The following is a 17,758-nucleotide window of genomic DNA, read 5'->3' as shown; positions in this document are numbered from 1 at the left end:
AATCACAAAGCAATAATACAATAAGTTTATCCATCTTGAGAAATTTTCACTGCAATTTTTTTTGTTATCTTTTTAACCTTTTTAGTTTCTAACCTCTGTTTCTGTTGTTTATCCATTGGTAGAACAAGTCCCATGTTAAAAAGTATTCTGTTTCTTTCTTTTCTCTTCTTTTATTATTATTCTTTTCTTTTAAGCATTAATCTATTCATCTCAACACATTGTTATATTCGGAGTATACTCTGGTGCATCTTATACTGTAAATCTTAGCTAACCTCACTGGTGGTAAATGTCACCTATAAAACATTTTGTATAGATTTTCCTCATATGCCATTGAAAGAGAAAAAGAGAGAAAGAACAGGAAGGAAAGGAAAGGAGAGAGAAAAAGAGAAAAGAAAAAAGAGAAAGAACAGAAGAGAAAGAGAAAGAAGGAAAGAGAAAGAAAGAGGAAGGGAGGGAGACAAAAAACAAAGAAAGAAAGAGTACTTATGAACACAATTGAGCCCAACATTTTGATTGCTAATCAAGAGTGTTGTTAAGTGAGTTTCACCACATTTTACAAGTTGACCATGCCCACCTGATCACATGACTGTCAAGCCACACCCATAGAACTGGTAGGGAAAAATTTTGGATTTTATCACTGCTTATAAATGTTTATAAGTTTTCCCAGTAATTCATCTGGTCCTGCTGTTTTATTATTTTTTTGTCTCTTAATCGTCTCTGTTAATTTCATCATCATTATCTTTTCATTTAACATAACCTTCACTATTTCAGGCACTTTGGGTAGTTCAGCTTTCTTCAAATATTGTTTTTTTTCTTCTGCCATCTTGTCTTGATTGTATAATTTTTCATAGTAATTCTGAATTATTTTCTTTTGGTGGTGAAGGGTTGCCTTTTCATCTGACAAATAACACTAATGTTTTATTTTCACTTTTCTCTGGTTAAAGATATACTTCAAAGGGACATCTGTATGCTTTTCTTCTTATCACTCTCTGTAAATAAGCAGTGAGACCTTGAAGTGCCAAGCCAGGATAATCAATGAGAAAAGTAAGAGTGCTTCGTTTCCAATACACAAACCTTCCAGCCTCCGAGTAGCAGTGTTATTGTTGCAATTTTTGTTGCAAAAAAAAGTCCGATTCTTGAATGAGTTAGAAGAACACCCACAGTAATGAAAGAGGAGAGTTTTAGTCCATAGGTTACAAAGAATAATACAAAGAAAAAAATAGAAGAAAACTTAATCCATTCATTTTAAAAGGCTTACATAAATTCCACCCATGAAGATAGCATTTAAAAAGTAAGATAACCCATTGTCCAAAACTATTCCAAATTTAATTCCGCTTCTTATTTCTTCTGTTCTCCAATTTTAATTAATTTTAAGTTTTTTATAGGCAGTCTCTCTTTAAAATGGTAAAAATTCCTGACCAGCTGGAAACACTTTCTCTTTCCATATCCTTCTGTTTTGGAGCCGCCCCGACTTCATCAGCCTTGGCTGGATTTTTTTTCCGCCCGTTTGAAGAACTTCTCTTGCATCGATCAGGACTTTGCGATGTCCTTGAGGTCAGCAAGACTTATTCTTCCTGTTCACCGTCTCTGCGGGATGGTTTAGGTCTGTTTGGACCATCCAGCAGCAAAACTATCTCAGAGCATTGAGATCGTCGCGACATTGGCTCCTCCTCTCCCTGGTTTATTGACATTTTCAAAGTAGTTGTGTTTTGCTCTTTCAATTATTTGTGCTAATTCTTCTGTTTCCATTAAGTTAAGTTTATATTTTATTAATTCCATTTTTAAAAAATTCTTTTTCTGGTTCTGTTTGTAATTTTATTTCAAGTCTTTTATGTTCTTCTGCTAATCTCTTTTGTGTTTGTGTCTTTTGCTGTGTAAGTTATGAGTAGTCACCAAATATATGTTTTTGCTGTATCCCATACGTTTTGTAGTCAAGTCTCTTCTTTTCTATTCTCTTTACAAAAGAAATCCATTTCTTTTTCCATTATTTGTAAAAAAATCTTTATCTTTTAGTATAGCTTGATTCAGCATCTCTATTTTTTCCATTGTCCTTTCCATTTTATTTTTATTGGGTTATGATCCGCCCATACATTTGTTTCAGTTTCCTATCTCTTGTAAATTTGCTCTTCTGGTGTCATCCATATCATATCTATTCTTAACCATGATTGATGTCTATCTGAGTAGAATGTGTATTGATTTTTCTCTAAGTTCCTTTTCATAGGTGAATTCAATCCATTTATATTGATTGATAACATCTTTAATTCTTCCATCTTCTCCAACAAGGTTGTATTGCCCTAGTTGATCTTATTTCTGTTCCTTTGCTCTTGTTCCCTCTTGTTCTGCTCGTTCTATTTTCTTGACAATACTTTCTTTTTGCCACATAGTCTTTTCCACATTTACTGGTTCCTTTTGGCTTTTACATTGTGTTTCCTCTCTCCTTTCCTGTTCTTCAGTGGTACCAAATTGATGTTCATAGAATTCATTTGCTTTGTCTAATGAGTCCAATCTATATTTTTTTTCATTCCAAGTTACTAGTATGCCCTCTGGTGTCAACCATCTGAAATTTACATTGTATTTGATCCGCTGACTTGTCAGGGTCAGGAATTGGTATTGTCTCCTTAAGTTTCTTACTCTTCCTGGCATCTTTTTCAATTTCTTTGCCTTTATGTTGCAATGGTTCATGTCTTGCTTTTTTGAATACTTCAACTCTTATCATCTTAACAAACCTGACTTGTACTTCTCTTGGGAGATTATGTCTTGTCGCATAACTTGTGTATATTCTAAATGTTTCATCGATCTCTGCCTGCATTTCCTGCTTTGTAATCTATGATGTCTGCCAACAATTCTGTCATTATGTCGAGTAAATCTTCCCCTTTTTCCTCTTCTATATTTTGAAATCACTGAAAATAAGTGGCCTTTTCCATTTGTGACAAGGTCATGTTTTCCTCCAGCTTTTTTCTTTCTTGTGCCAGACTTTGGTTCATTTCCTCCATTTTTTTCTCTGCTTGTTCTGATTTCTCTTCTATTATCTGAATCCTTTGTTCATTTTTTGCTATCATTTGTTGAAAATTCGCTATTCTTTCATGCATATTTTGTATTGTTTCTTTCACCTCTCCCAACTCACTTTTCACCTCGTGATTTTTTTATATTTTCCTGTACAGATTGGAACATCATCAGGATGTCTTTTTCAAATGAATTTGATTTTTTTTTCTGATTGCAGCATACTTTCTATTGACCTTTGATTTGATGGGCATGATGCTGCTGCTGTTGCTGATGGTGCAGATATTGGTTTTTTTCCTAATTCACTTAAATTTGGGTTGCTTGCCATTTCTGCTTCTATTTATCAAAGTTAGTTTAAAACTTATTTTAGCAAAATGTACCACAATAATCTCCTGTTCCCCAACCAGCTCCTGATCCCACTATTTTAAGGACAGTGCCAGGAAGCTCACAGAGCAGCAACCACCTCCCAATTACCTAAACAACCAGGTATCACACAGAAACACACAAAATCTGGCAAAGCTGCCTTGCACCAACCTGGCCTGCCCATAGAAAAGCAACTACCTTGAGACACATAAACCATGCACCAACCTGCACACTTAAAAGCAACATATTGCATCACAAATAAAACATATGCAAAAAGGAATAACATTTCTTGTAATAAACATTCTATAAACAATAAAGAAATAAAAATTCCCTAAAAATAATTTTTAAAAGATATTCTACACACAATAAATTAAAATAAAACCATTAAAATATTCTATAAACAATAAATTAAAATAAAACCATTTAAAATATTCTATGCACAATAAATAAAATTTGAGGTTGTGGAGATGTAATTCTGAGGCCGGTCATTGTGGAAGGTCCTGATGAGGAGTTCGTGATGACCACGAGGCAGGAAGCATATAAATTTAATAAATGAAGAAATAAATGCCCTATGGTCTCGATGGTTTGCTTGCAGATGTTTTATTGTGATTGCTGTAAGTTACCTAGCTGGGTCATGAAATGTCTGCAAGAAAACAACCAAGCTTAGGGAACACCAAGGACCACACTGTCGTCTCCCCCCCCCACTCCTCTTCCTCCTCTCAATATATCCCACTCTTTCTAACAATGATGATGTTACCTAGTTTGGTAATGAAATGTCTGTAAGAAAACCACCAAGCTCAGAAAGTAGCAAGGATCTCACTATCCTCCACCTCCTCTTTCTTCCTCTCTTCCTCCTTTTTGTCCTATCTTTCTCCTCCTTCCCCCACCAACCCCACTCCCTTCTAGCATTGATGATGCTATCTAATTTGGTAATGAAATGTCTATAAGAAAACCACCAAGCTCAGAAAGCAGCAAGGATCCCACTATCCTCCACTTCCTCTTTCTCCCTATCTTTCTCCTTTTTGTCCCATCTTTCTCTTCCTTCCCCCCCAACCCCACTCCCTTCCAGCACTGATGATGTTACCTAGTTTGGTAATGAAACCTCTGCAAGAAAACTACCAAGCTCAGAGAGCACCCAGGACCCCTCATTACAACCTCATTACAAACTATCGTCCGTCTCCCTGTGCTCAGAAAAGGAAACCCGGTTAAGTCCTTTGCTAGCAGGAAGGTTCTAGGACCCTGCCGCCACCAAAGCACCTTCCTGGAGTTGCTTTTCTGAGCACAGGGAGATGGACGGCGTAAAATACTGTCCGTCTCCCCATGTTCAGAAAAGGAAGCTAGTGCAAGTCCTTTGCTAGCAGACAGATTCTAGGTCACCTGCCACCACCAAAGTACTTTCCCGGAGTTGCTTTTCTGAGCACGGGGAGCCGGACGGAACAAAATACTGTCTGTCTCCCTGTGCGTAGCAAAGGAAGCCTGGCTAAGTCCTTTGCTAGCAGGCAGGTTCTAGTATGCCTGCCGCCACCAAAGCATCTTCCCGGAGTTGCTTTTCTGAACACCAGGAGATGGACGGCGCAAAATACCATCCATCTCCCCATGTTCAGAAAAGGAAGCCTGTGCAAGTCCTTTGCTAGCAGACAGGTTCTAAGACGCCTGCCGCCACCAAAGCACCTTCCCGGAGTTGCTTTTCTGAGCACGGGGAGACAGATGGCACAAAGTACCGTCCATCTCCCCATGCTCAGAAAAGGAAGCCAGTGCAAGTCCTTTGCTAGCAGACAGATGATTCTAGGTCATTTGCCACCACCAAAGTACTTTCCTGGAGTTGCTTTTCTGAGCACGGGGAGCCGGACGGAACAAAATACCGTCTGTCTCCCTGTGCGCAGCAAAGGAAGCCTGGCTAAGACCTTTGCTAGCAGGCAGGTTCTAGTATGCCTGCCGCCACCAAAGCACCTTCCCGGAGTTGCTTTTCTGAGCACGGGGAGATGGACGGCACAATATACCATCTGTCTCCCCGTGCTCAGAAAAGGAAGTCCGGCTAAGTCCTTTGCTAGCAGGCAAGTTGTAGGATGCTCTGGCGCTGGGCTCATAACCTGTCAGTTTGTTACAACAATCACATCCAGAAGTCCCACACAGGTAACTGATTCAGCAGGATTCATTAACTTCCCTTTATATATAATATAACACATGAAGTAAACATACAATACCAAAAGCTGATTCTTCCAATGTAATAGAGTGTACAAGCAAACACAGACAAAGAACAGTTTGTTACAGCTCCTTCACTTAATAACCAAGAAAGAAACCACTCAACTCCATTTTGCAGAATTAAGATTACTGTTACTGATTATAAGTAATGAGAAGCTAAGCAAAGCTGGATCTGAGCAAAACGGCGCGAAAGCAGTTAGATATCAATACATGATTCATTCCCCTCCCCTTGGTACCCCAGTACATAGTCCAATCATATATCTCCATAGCTGTCAGGTGGGAGACATCTTCAAAAATCATCATCAGGTTGGTATGCCAGACAGTTGGCCTTGACAGGAAACTCCCCTCCTTCCACATGTGCAAATGAATGGTGGGAACAACTCCCAATTAACAGTCCTCCTGCACAGATTATTTTCCTCACCCAAATACCATGCCCTCCCTCCCCGTTTCAATGGCAGCCGAAAAGCAAGCAGCAAAACAGGCTGACATCCGGCCCTCCTCCAGAAAAAGGATGATCACTCCTGCAGAAATGAAAGAACACAGACAAACAGATGAACACATAACATAGAAGAAAAAAAGGGACAGGGAAATAAAAGAGAAATCAATTGAAGTCAAGGCTTGTCTGGGTAGGCAGAGTAGAATTTACAGAGAAGTCGAGGAGCCCGCACATGGGACTTATCAACCCATTCAGCATGAGATGGAGGGAAATGCTTTCATGCCACAAGATATTGAACACGGTTTCTAAGTTTCCTAGAGTCCAAAATTTCTTTAATCTCAAAATGCTGTTCACCCTCAATCAGGAGGGGGGCAGGTGGAGCCGCCAAAAGACCCCACAACGGAGAAGTGCGTTCCGGCTTCAGGAGATTGACATGAAATACCGGGTAGACACGGTTGAGATATTTAGGCAGTTCCAGATGTACGGACACAGGGTTGATGACCTTGATAACTGGGAATGGGCCAACATGTTTCAGGCCCAATTTCTTAGACTTTTGAGAAGTCCAGAGAAATTTGGTTGATAAATATACATGATCACTGACTTTATACTCCCTCGCCTTTGCCCTCTTTTTATCCGCTTGCTTCTTATGTGCTTGATGTGCTGCCACATCTCTCGGAGCTGGTCACTCCACTCGGAAAGGGACAGCACTTGCGGTTTCTCCCGAGGTATTTCAGGGATAGGCACAAAATCATGTCTGTACACCACTCTGAAGGGCGTAAATCCCGTGCTGCTGTGTTCAGAGTTGTTATACACCACCTCAGCATGAGGTAACAATTCCACCCAATTATCCTGTTGGTAATTGATGAAACACTGGAGATACTGTACCAGTACAGAATTAGTCCTCTCACAGGCCCCATTAGTTTGAGGGTGGTGGGCGGAGCTTAAGCCCTGGGTGGAGCCTATTAACTTTAAAAACTCTTTCCAAAACAAGGAGGTAAACTGGACCCCTCTATCCGAGACGATGCGATCCAGTATCCCATGTAGACGATAGACATGTGTAATGAACAACTTAGCTAAGGATTTAGCGGAAGGGATTTTGGAGCAAGAAACAAAATGAACTTGCTTGGAGAACAAGTCGGTAACAACCCAAATTACTGTATTCCCCTGACTTTCTGGTAATTCAACAATGAAGTCCCTAAAGATCTCTCCACAGTGCCTCAGGACAGGCCACTGCTTGGAGCAATCCTTGAGGTTTTCCCAGTGGTAGTTTTGCCGCAGCACATGTGGGGCAACTAGCTACATAAAATTCAATGCCTTTATTCAACGAGGGCCACCAAAATTGTCTTTTGATGAGATGCAGGGTTTTCACAAACCCAAAATGTCTAGCCATACAAGAGTTGTGAGCACGTTGAAGGACCATGGCTCTAATAGTTGTGGGAACATATAATTTAGCTCCAATCCAAGCCAGGCCATCCTTCATGGTGCACTCATCTGTATGTAGGCGAAACCAATCATCAACCTCAAGGGCTTCCTTGAGTTTTGCAACGAGGTCTTGTGCGACTTCCAAATTGGAAGTGGTTTGGCTTCTGGTGACAAGCGGAGCGGCGAGGCTTCTCGTTGGCATGACAGGTTGGACAACACTAAGCTTTGAACAGTTATATTTAGGAAGTCTGGACAAAGCATCAGCCATAAAAAATTTCCCTCCCGGGATATATTTCAAAGTGAAATTGAATCTATTGAAGTGTTGTGCCCATCTCATTTGTTTGGGGGATAGTTTCCAGGTTTTTTTTTAATGCCTCTAAGTTTTTGTGATCAGTCCATACCTCAAAAGGGTGTTTTGCCCCCTCCAAAAAATGATGCCAGGTCATTAAGGCCCATCTGACAGCAAAAGCCTCCTTCTCCCAAATAGCCCATCGTCGCTCAGTCTCTGTTAGCTTTCGAGAGGTATAAGCACAGGGTTGCAACTTGTAGCACCGCCCCTACTGCAACATCACTAGCATCTGCCTGGACCACAAAAGGTGAATCCATGTCCGGGTGTTTTAGAACTGGTTCAGTTGCAAAAAGCCGTTTTAATTTCTTGAATGTAGCTTGGCATTCCATAGTCCAGTTCAAGGGTTCACCCAGCCTGGGTTTTGCCTCCCCCTTTGCCTTTAAGAGGTTTGTAATTAGCAGAGCAATCTTGGCAAAAGAAGGAATAAATTGACAATAGAAATTAGCGAAACCTAAGAAACTTTGCAATTGTTTGCGTGTTCGGGGGGTCGCCTATTCGGTGGCTGCTTGGAACTTTGCCGGGTCCATCTCTATTCCTTTGTGGGAGATGCGATACCCCAGGTAATCCACCTTCTCCTGATGGAATTCACATTTAGACAATTTAGCATACAGTTCCGCTGCACGAAGTTTTTTGAGTACTGTGCGAACAAGCTTCACGTGTTCTTCACGTGTTTCTGTGTAAATAAGGATATCATCCAGATAGACCATCACACCTTTGTAAAGGTGGTCATGTAAAACCTCATTAATTAATTGCATGAAAACAGCTGGTGCCCCCTGTAGTCCAAATGGCATAACTCGAAATTGAAAACAACCAAGAGGGCAATTAAACGCAGTTTTCCACTCATCCCCCTCCTTAATTCTGACCCGGTAGTAGGCCTCTCATAGATCTAATTTTGTGAATATCCTTCCTTTACCCAGCTGGGCTAGCATGTCTTTCATTAATGGCAAAGGGTAGAGATTTTGGACACATACCCCGTTCAGGTTTTTAAAATTAACACACAAACAGAAGGAACCATCTTTCTTTTCTCTGAATAATACTGGAGCAGCAACTTGGGGTCTAGCTGGTTCAATGAAACCCTTTCCAAATTTTTGTCAATGAATTTTCTCAATTCGTCCATTTCTCTAGGGGCCATTGAGTAAATCTGAGGCTTAGGGAGCTTTACTCCAGGGAGAATGTCAATGCTGCAATCGGTGGGTCTGTGTGAGGGTAACTTATCTGAAGATTTTTCACTGAAAACATCTTTCAGGTCCCAGTATTCCTTTGGGATTTTTTCCTCTCCTTCAATTCTTTCCTGCCAATCATGGATTGATTATACACAAAACAAATATGGGACTAAGAAACTCCAGATAGCCTATGCTTAAGATTAGCAATAACTTAAACTGTTTAAAGTTTGGGTAACAGTAAGAAGCTGAGTTCAACGTAGAGATCTTATCGACCTTTTTTTTCGGTGCTTTGTTTTAAGACATTTTAGACTGTGTTTGTTAAAAAGTTATACCATGTACGGGCTCTGGGAAGTCAGGGGGAGGGAAGGGAGGTGGGGTTCTAGGGGGAGGGGGGAGGGGGAAATATAATATGTGTTAGATCTTAAAGCACATGATTGCACTTGTATACTGTGGCTTTTTAATGTTAGTGTAAAAATAGGACAAGCTGAACATATTGATAGACAATAGAGGTACACCGAAGGGAGGAGTAGAGCGAAAGAAGAAGGAGGGGTGGAGAGGGTGGGAGAGAGGATTGGAGGCAGGAGGAGAAGGAAGGGAGGGAATGTATTGGGAGAGAGGAGTGATAGAGGGGGAGGGGAAGTAGGAAGTAGAGGGGTATGTTGGAAGGAAGAATGAAAGTTGGAGGGGGTGAAAGAGGGTGTATGGTGGGTCAAGGTGGTATATTGGGTTTGTATTTTGGGGGGTATTGCCTATAAAAGCGAGGGCTGTGTTTATTATTCAATGTTATATGCCCCGGTTATGCACAGTATACATGTGATTGTATGGAATGAAATGGAAATAAACGTATTTTCAACATTAAAAAAAAAATTCTTTCCTGCCTTCTGGCTGCTAGATTGGGTCTGACTTAATCAGTTCTGGAACCCCTTCCTCCCTTTCAGGGGGCGTAGCAGACCGGATGCATAACCAACCCTTTCTCCAATTTATGTGTGGGTTCCACTTACGCAGCCAGGGCAATCCCAATATAAGGGGTCGGTCCATTCCTGGAGCTACAATAAAACGTATTGTCTCTTGGTGGGTTCCCATCCACATCTCAATAGGCTCAGTAACAAAATGAGCAGGGCTCCCTCCCGCAACAGAGCCATTCAATTGGCAAAATGCGATTGGGATTTTCAAAGTTTTTAGCTTCAATCCCAATTTCTCTACTATTTCCAGGCTCATAATGCATTGTGTACAACCGGAATCTAAAAGAGCTAGAATTTTCTCTCATGCGCCAGAAGTGGGCACTCTAAGCTCAACTGGAATAGTCATGGGTCCCGAACGGGAACTTACCCAACGTTCATCATCAGTGTCACTTCCTTCCGAAGAGCTGGGAGTTTCCTCCCTTCCTTTCACAGGGTTGAAATGCTGAGAAGGTTCTTCCCCTTGCAAGGCAGGTTCTTGCCTCTTGCTGGGTGGTTTTTCCAGTCTCTTCTCTCTCCAAGGGGTGGGGGCTTTTGGTTCATCCTGACTCGGCAATTAATGGCACAATGCCCCTCCTTCCCACAGCGGAAACACACGAAGGGTTTTGGCTTGCTGGCAGATCCACCTTTCCCTCCTTTCGGGACTCCTGGGGGGGGGTTAGCAGGGGGGATTTTTCGCCCTCACATTCCCCTTGGTATTTCAACCTGGCCAGGTCAATTTCTACATCAGCGGCCGCTTCATACCAGGGCTGCAATCTACGGGGAGGTCTCCTGTTCACACAATGCTGATAAATCTCTTTTGTTTAACCCATCAGCGAAATGGTCTAACAATGCTTCTTCAGACCATCCCCTCATAAAAGCTGACAGCTCCCGTAATTGTTGTACATACTCAGCTACTGGCCCTTTCTCCTGGGTAAGAGTTGTAAACTTAATTCTGGCTCTTCGCTCTGTGAGGGGATCATCAAAGCATTTCCTCAAAGCGGCCATAAACCCATTAAAGTCTCTCAAAAGCGGGGAATCAGCGTTGTGCAACCCCACCATCCAAGCTGCCACTTTTTTCTCCAAAGCCATCATAATAACTCTTACCTTGGCTTCATCAGAAATCAGTTCATCGCCATACATTTGCATGTAGTTCCATGCTTGAACAAGGAAGAGGCCTAGCTCTTTTGGTTCTCTTCCGTATTTTACACTTAAAGGAGGAACCTTAGCCATCCGGCGTCTATGCCCCCCCCCTCTTGGAATATTTCTAGCTGCAGTGATCAGGGTCTTGTTCAACTCCCCCTTTGGCCCCTCCAGCTTCTCTCAGGTCAGGCAAGATATATTTTTTCTCTGTCTCTACCTCAATTTCTCTCTCCATTTCACTCTCACAAGCCCGGCGTCTCTCCCACGCTCCTTCAAAAAGTTTACGGCTTGGGACATCATAAGATTTTCCTCCTCAGAATCCCGCCAGTCAGCTGCTGGTTTTCTGGGTCTTCTCATAGTAATCCCAGTCAAAGGTTCTTCAGAATCCTCTTTCCATCCCACTCCTCAAGTCCACCTGGGTCAAACAGATCGTTTTTCCAATTGCAGGCCAGCATCTGCTCCGTCTCCGAAGGGCATGCAGCTGCTCCCATATCTTCTTCTTGATCACTGCCTTGGTGGGACATCCTTCAGGTTTTGGGTGCACCCCCCTCGGAAGGTGTCAGCTTCGGGATAGATGCGAGGTGAGATCCAGCTTAATGTCATGGCTCCTTCACTTAATAACCAAGAAAGAAACCACTCAACTCCATTTTGCAGAATTAAGAGGACGTTTACTGATTATAAGTAATGAGAAGCTAAGCAAAGCTGGATCTGAGCAAAAAGGCGCGACAGCAGTTAGATATCAATACATGATTCATTCTCCTCCCCTTGGTACCCCAGTACATAGTCTAATCATATATCTCCATAGCTGTCAGGTGGGAGACATCTTCAAAAATCATCATCAGATTGGTATGCCGGACAGTTGGCCTTGGCGGGAAACTCCCCTCCTTCCACATGAGCAAACGAATGGTGAGAACAACTCCCAATTAACAGTCCTCCTGTACAGATTATTTCCTTCACCCAAATACCATGCCCTCCCTCCCCGTTTCAATGGCAGCCAAAAAGCAAGCAGCAAAACAGACGCTGACACAGTTTCAGTTTCACTTCAGAGCAGCAATTAGCTTTTTGACCTCAGCACAGATTCAGAGCATCAGAGCTAAGTCACACCCAAGCTCCTTGGTGTCTGAATCAGCAAACAGCCACCATTGGCTGACCTTGTTGCCGTGCCTATTCATTGGCTGACCTTGTTGCCATGCCTATTCATTGGCTGACCTTGTTACTAAGCCCTATTCCAGTTCATGAATATATATAGTCTGACAGATGTGTGATAAGTTCTACATGTTATTATATTGATTGAATGGGCTTTTGTACAATAACTGTGAATTCAGCAGCTAATAATAAATTTATCATTTAATAGGAAATTGTCTTGAAGTATCAGCATTATTGTTTTAGATAAAGTTGAATTGAATTGATCACCCAGATCACATCCTGAAGAGCAGGAAATAAGTACCTAAATAAATAATATTTTAAAAGCATTGTTATTGTCACATGTGAAAAAAGATCATAAATGTATCTTGTTGCTAGAAAAAAAAAGAGGTTACTTCACTTGAAATATGAAAGCAAAGATGGGAAAATATTCTAGCATTGCTAAGTCTGGGATAATTTTATATTTTTGTTAAAAGAAATGTCCTTTGGGTTTGGCTTCAAGTGGGGAAAAAGACACTGGAGACATGGAGGCTGCTTAGAAAGATGGTTTAATGGTGGACATGACCATATGGCTTGAGTCCTGAAGAGAAAAGGTGATTATATGCTTCAATGTTGGAGGAGAAGAAGAGAAGGAAGGGCTGAGATGCTGAAAGTCCCTGGTTTTATGCCCTCTCTGGCCTTTGATCTTGATCTTGTATTCTGATTGGTTGTCAGATTCCCATGGGGCCATGCAGGGGCAACTTTCTAGGCTGTGTTTTAAATCCAGGTTTGGTTGAGTTCTCAGATGCATGTGGTGAGTGGGTGAAGGCTAATCATGCCTGAAGGGGAGCTGAGCTGAAGGGGAGAACTCTTTATTATGTAAAGGGACTACCTTGGGCATCTTGATGGCCCATTGACAAAGGGGAGGTGGGCAGGAAGCTGCAGGAAGCTACTCTGTCTTTAAAGCATGTTTCTTCCTTTTCACATCCAGGGAAATATAATATTCTGCTTTTTCAACATTTCCCAGGATATTTCATTTTTCTAGCAGAGGTGGGTTTTAACTTCCTACAATCCCTCCTTTTTTTTTCGAAACATGTGAGTGGAACACACATGTTTTTGACAAAAGATTAAAATTTGTCAGATCGGGGAGACTTAATTTTTTCTGATGGAAAGTCATTGAGACAGAGAGCAGAAGGATCCCTTCAGTAGTTCCCAGAGAGCTTTCAACCATGAAGGCCTAGCAGTCGGGGCACAAATTCTGGAAAGAAATTTACAGTATCCAATTTTCCATGCCAAATAATATCAGATATCACTTTCTGTGAGCTTCAAGACAGGTTTTAAGCAAGCAGAAATTCCAAAATTCTTCAGAGCTATGTTTTTGCCTTTTAAATACCTACAGGCTGTCCATTTCCATGGGATGGTTCTTGAACCTGCCCTAGCTCTTATTTTAGTGAGGCCAAATTTAGTTTAGCAAGTGTGCAATCCACGCTATTTAATATTTTTTAAATTACACACAATGAGCCCTGGGACTCCTACTCATGTGCAACATATCTTGCTTTACTAGGTAACTAGGCAGCATCATTTTTTTTTGAATCACAGCCAAAGTTTGGGCTTTGGAGATCCTTTCTGTTACTTTTCAAGTAGGGGAATTGCTTGAGGGGAATTGACCCTCCCCCATGGGATTAACAGGGCGATATCACTGCTTAGGTTTTTGTGCCAGGGCAAAAATCAACCTAGGAGAAGATTTGTGTGGAGGTAAGTCAAGGAGATAGTTTCAATCTAATTTTGAATGGAGTCTCTCTCCCTCTCCCTCTCCCTCTTCCTCTCCCTCTCCCTCTCCATCCCTCCCGCCCTCCCTCCCTCCCTCCCTCTCTCTCTCTCTCTCTCTCTCTGCAGTTGCTTCTACAATACAGAAAATACAGACATTTTGGACAAAAGTTCCATTCCCTCTAGACAGAAATCTAAGGTGTTCAGAACTTGCTGTGCTAGCCATTCTCAAATACAATTCTTACATGAATATATTAAACTGATTACAACATAAATGAGAGAAGAAAGAAAACCTTACAATGAATTTCTATGAAGGAAGCAAAGAAATAAAACTTTACAATCAATTTCCACCCTCCCCCGTAGTCTTTGCAGCTGTCTTCTTGGGATCAGAGAGTCTTTTGGCCTTTACTTGTTCATCTCAGGGCCCTTTCTTTCATATCTGCTGGATGGCATTAGGCTTAACTTGCTGGTAAGAATGGTCAGTCATGCTTGGAAAGGCATGGCTAATTTTTTCCTCGTGTCAGGTTTTATCAGGATGCAATCACCAGCAGCAAATTTGAGAGTTATGGTTTGAGCTAGCAGTCCTTTGTTTCTGAGGTGAAGAAGAGGAGAGACCAAGTATACAGATCTTTACAGACACATTTTAAACCTCAAAAAATTCCAGAAGAAAAAAATCAAAATTGTATTCAGAGCAGAAAAGGAAACGCAACTGCATAGCTTTTATATGCAGATGAAAAAGATCACAACAGTGAAAGGTAAAGGTGTAAATTTCATGGAACATGATGTTCCCACTGCCTCTATGATCGAAACACTTTTGCAGTAAAATGAGTAAATTTCCAAAGGGGACAACAATGTGTTGCAAATAAACAAACAAACAAATATCATAGGGTAGAGCACCTTGACTCATAAGCATTTAAAAATGCACTCAGGCATCAAAGAGGGAGGGAAGAAGAACAGCTTCAAAAAAATAAAACTAGCAATAAAAAAGGTACTTTGAGTCAACACTCCAAAATATCAGATTCCATTCAGATGGAAGCAAATTCTCATTAAGTATGTTAAAACATTTACACCAACTTTTACCATCAACATATTCACATTTGCACTGCAATCAGACTGCTTGTATAAATTAATTTCTCATACAAAAATTCAATTTCATTCTTTCTTCATGCAAAGCAGTTATTACAATTATTTCAGGGAGCTGTACATAAGCCAGATAGCTCCATTTTCTATTATTAAAGGATCTCAACCTCCCTCTAGGTCTGGAAATGATTACATACATACATACATACATACATACATACATACATACATACATACATACATACATACACACACACAAAAAAACCATGGAACAACACTTTCAGGTCTGGGGGAGGTTTTGTCCCCTTAAATCTTCAATTTTCTTTCCTTGGGAAACATGTGGCTCATTCTCCAAGCAGTGGGAAAACTCAGAGAGCAGTTAAAATCCTAATTACTCTCCCGTTCCCCACAGCTTTAAGGCCAAGGTAAGAAGCTTACTTATTTTGTCAGCTGGTCAATGCCATTCAATTACATATGTTATTAGCATAGATGCACACTTAAGAATTTTAACAAACATTACATCAAATTAATCAAGTCCAATTACCTAGATCTTCCCATTCAGACAGGTTTTACCTTTTATTACCTGCTAAATTTATTACTTTTGCTCGAAGTTACGCCCATTGTTCTATCTCCTTAAGCACTAGATTGTTAATAATTGTCTCTGCCCTGGGATGTTCAGTGTCTTTTTCTAGTTTGGAGGCATCTGGATCCATGTGCTCTGATCATCTGTGCAGGCCTGAAAGATATGAAAACAAGGTTCCCTCCCCCACAGAAAAGGCATTGTTGGAGGATTAGAGGTAAGGGGGGGGAGTAGATAGATAGCTTGTAGGCAGAGTTTGAAAAAAGCCCACCAGTATTGTTGGTAAAATTATTGGGATATCACAGATGAGAAATGGGGTCTGGATTCACATGCTTCAGGAAAGAGAGGAACAGGTAAAATCATTTAAATACATAATGCATGCAAGGATGAGACTTTTCTTGTAAATGAACTTAAAACATTATCTGGGTTGTTACTTTAAGGTGCAGGGAAGGAAGGAAGAAAAATACTTCTCTTTACTCTGTTTTTGTTGGCTAAACAAACACAAAGTAAAGACTCCCCTCCCCCTTCACTCAGTTTTCTGGCCCAACAAACTGAGCGAAGGCAATTTCTACCAGTTTACTCTTTTCTTTCATTGGACAATTTAAAAATCTTGTCTTTTGGATTGGAGACATTTTATAGTTACAATTACCTCGAGGGTGCACAAAAGTATCTTTCCCATTCTGAGATGGGCATGTGCAAGGTGGGATGGCTGCTGGCTCCCTTTGCTCCATCCGGTGGAGCAGAAAAACGCCGGAAAAAACTGGCGGTTTAGGTCGGAGCCACGCAAAAAGGGGTCCCTGCAATTGAACAAAATTCATGGGACCTGAATAAGCGATGTCCTGAGGGTCGTTACTGCCAGACAACCTCTGGCCCATGCAGCAGCCTGGAGCGGTCTTGCAGCAGTCGGTGAGGGGTGGTGGAAATGGCGCCGCCGCGCTGAAGGCACCGCTTTTGGCGTTTTCAAACACTTACAAACCATCTACAAACAGCTTGGATCAGCGTTTTACTGCATTTTACTGTGCTTTAAGGACCTATCCCTATTTCCCTTGTTGATTGGGAGGAGCCCTGGTGATCATCGGTCTGCTGGAGGACTTTTGTTACCAAGAGGAGGTGGACTATTGTTACCAAGAGGAGGTGGGTGATTCGATCGACACTGGATGAGACAAGGCAGCTGGCCTATCCCCTGCTGCAGCAGTCTCTTAGGCGTCCCCCTCCCTCTACTTCAGCGTTTTTTGTTACTTGAGGTTCCTGGCATTTCTCGACATCTTGCCCCCGTTTCTTTTTGGAATCTTTTTGGTCTCTGCTGGCTGGCTTCAGAGAAGGGGTAGTCGGCTTGATATGGAGCGATATAAGATCAGGCAGTTGGCCTTGTGGCCTCTGCCACGGCCCCTTAGACCACCTCTCTCGGCCTTTTCCTGCGGTGCGGCCTCTCCTTTTTTGTTGGCCCTCTGTTTGTCCTCACTCATAAGGGTTTTTTTGTCATCTGGCTTTCCTGCTCACAGCTGCTGGATGTTAGATTTACGATCTGGTCCCAGTTGGTATGACCATCGCCACCCGTTGATGCTAAGGACACAAACTCAGCCCCCTCTGAACTGCTTTGGCATCTGTGCCATCTGGTTCCTCCTGTTTATGCTCATAATCTTGGACCCCTGGACTCCCAATTTTGTAACTTTGTTCCCGGGCTATGATTACCACCGCCTCCACTATCTCAGGAACCTGATTGCAGCCACCTGGACCCTTACTCCCCCTTTACCACGCTATTGGGGAATGAAGATACTCTATCTCCCTGGTTCTGCACTGGCTCTGTTTTGCCTATTTTGACTGCTGTGTTTCTGACCCACGAACTTACGTACGGACTCACTCGCACAATATCATTATCTTTTTTAACACCTGCGCAACCCTTCTCTTTCGTGTGTGGTATGCATGTGTATGTTTGTGAGTGAATGAATCCCACTTTCTTTAAATTAGTTTAATCCTTATTTTATTATTATATTGTTGTACTTTTTAACCTATTGTGGGGTATGTATGAGGTGAATGATTGTCTGGTGCACATGAGGGGATTGAGGGTGTGGCCCGGAGCCCCTTCCACTGAGTGCAATAGCAGAAGTGGATGGGGACACGGTTCCACCCCTCAACCTGGAGTGTCTGGTTTGAATGGCCTGCCGAGAGGAACGGGGGCCTTGATAGAGGCGG

Source organism: Thamnophis sirtalis, unplaced genomic scaffold, assembly GCF_051295495.1.
Source record: "Thamnophis sirtalis isolate CommonGarterSnake01/CBP01778 unplaced genomic scaffold, rThaSir2_p1.2 scaffold_4, whole genome shotgun sequence".
NCBI classification, from domain to species: domain Eukaryota; kingdom Metazoa; phylum Chordata; class Lepidosauria; order Squamata; family Natricidae; genus Thamnophis; species Thamnophis sirtalis.
This window is presented reverse-complemented; position numbering follows the sequence as displayed.